The sequence below is a fragment of the Rhea pennata genome, chromosome 9 (genome assembly GCF_028389875.1).
Source record: "Rhea pennata isolate bPtePen1 chromosome 9, bPtePen1.pri, whole genome shotgun sequence".
NCBI classification, from domain to species: domain Eukaryota; kingdom Metazoa; phylum Chordata; class Aves; order Rheiformes; family Rheidae; genus Rhea; species Rhea pennata.
In genome coordinates, this window is record NC_084671.1 from 2,023,471 (window position 1) to 2,025,669 (window position 2,199).

Genomic DNA, 2,199 nt, shown 5'->3' on the forward strand with positions numbered 1-2,199 from the left:
TTCAGCGCCCAGTTTAGGCTTTCAAATCTCTCAAACCCCATAGACTTTTCCTCTTTAGAACAGCAACACTAGTTTGTTTGGTTTTGAGAAGGATCTGTTTCTTGCATGTTTTGTACGCAGAACAGTTATTTTATGGACATGATTAAGGCTGCCACCAATAAAAGCTGACTGAAGCCATCTTTTTCCCCATGAAAGAGTAGACAAACACTGAACTTGTGCAGGCTGACTGCAGAGTCACTGTGTAAGCAACCTATAGCAGATGGCGTCTAGACATTTGCCATCACCAGATGTTCCAACTTTACATGGAAGTAAACTTCCACACTCTGGAGTAAGGAGAGCTAATGAGCCCTGGGAGTAGAAAAGGGTAATTAGCGCTCATGCCTGAACACAAATGCAGAGGCCGAGCCCTCTTCCTTAATGTTTCACTCTGATCCCCATACTCAGACGTTCATCAGAACTGTGCTGCTACCTTAAAAAATTGGATTTTATTACTACAGACCATGTGAATGCTGGCATCTAGAAAAAGAAGTTACCTTGGTATCCTAAATAAAATACAACTTTTCCCCAAAGCAACAGTCAAGTCAAATAAAGCTCATGTTAACAGCAGCTCTTCATCTGCTGTTTCAGAGCCAGTAGTAACCAACTACAGAACACATTTACCTTCTCCCACTTTTCAAAAAGTATGTTTGCTTTCTGTATTTCTGAAGAACAGACGCAAACAGGAGTCTGGCAGGACCGCAGGGTAGCTGCTTATAGGAATACAGCAATTTCTGTGAAGCTTTTGAGAATTTCAGCATATTCACTTCACTCCTCCCCCCCCCCCTCCTTTTAAGTCTCCAGAATTTCTGGCCGAACACAAAGCATTACTCTCTCTCCCAGTGCCACAGGAAGCCAAGCCCACTTCAGTTAAGCGTTTGCTTGGGCTTGGGCTTTCCCCACTCCTGTGCTGTAGCGGGTAGGTCAGCCCTGGGCAGAGAAGTTACTTTGAGAAACTTCTGACCACTTTTCGTGCCATATCAGCAATTTCCATATCCAAGGGGACTCCCAAGTTAACGTCCAGGACACAAGGACAGTAGACACTTACCTTGCACCTTCAGGCTTCAGATGTTTGCGTTGCTATTATCCGAGCAACTGCTGAAGGGACTGACTCAAAATTTGCCACCCCTTTCTCCCCCCATTTCAATATACTTCAGCTACAGCTGCACAACTGTCAGCAAGGTACACCACATACTTAAAAGTTTGGGTTGCACCCAACCCCCTGCCACCGTACAACAGCTGAACACTGAGAAATCCCCATCCCCCAGCACAAGGGTGAGCTTCTAGCAACAACCCTAAGCCAGCACAGCTGACACTAACTTAGGCCAGATCCATCTCCCTAAGTGCAGCCGCAGTATGATCCATCAGGTTGTGGCAGCACAAGCACAGCCACAGCCCAGCAAAAGGAGGCAGTCTGCAGGCACGCGAGGGGGGATGCTGCACATCTAGATGGCCAGAGTCTTCGACAAATCTGCATGAAAATCCACCAGCTCTGTACACACCAGCACAGCTGACTGGGAAGAGCTGGGGCAGAATCACAGCTGCACCACTGCTGTGAGAGAACACTGGACTACAGCATTTCTGACTCAGACTTCTCAGCCTGCAAACCACACGGAGAAGTAGCTCAGCTAACCGCTTCTTTAGAGCCGTTTACTAGCAACGGCACCAGTTACAAGAAGCCTCCTCCTTCCCACCACCATCCTGCTGACGGTAGTGAGAGGCAGAGGACCCTGCACCCCACCCCAAGCTCTATCACCCTGGGTATGTTCTTACTTGTCCTGCTTTGCAGTTCCAGCACTGCCAGGTCTGGCTCCGATGGAGAGAGCCAACAGCAGCAACACACTGGCTCCTGCCAGAAGCAGCTGAGGCAGCGCTCTAACAGGGGAGTCTCTACCTCCCCGACAAGAGCTCAGTCAGCTGCTTGTCCCACTAAGCTTCACATAGATTTATGCCCGCTGTTACACATGTCTGAAGTGGAACAGCTTTACTAGCAGCCCCTGCTACAATTCAGTACACAAAATCACTGAGGTTACTTCTAGATTATGCTGAACATTTGTGGTAGAAGCATTTCAATATCCCAGTAACGAGCCAAGGTCAAAGTAACTGCATCTAAGAAAGTTTTTAGTAGCATCAGTAAATTTGACATTCAACGGGCAGTAAAAA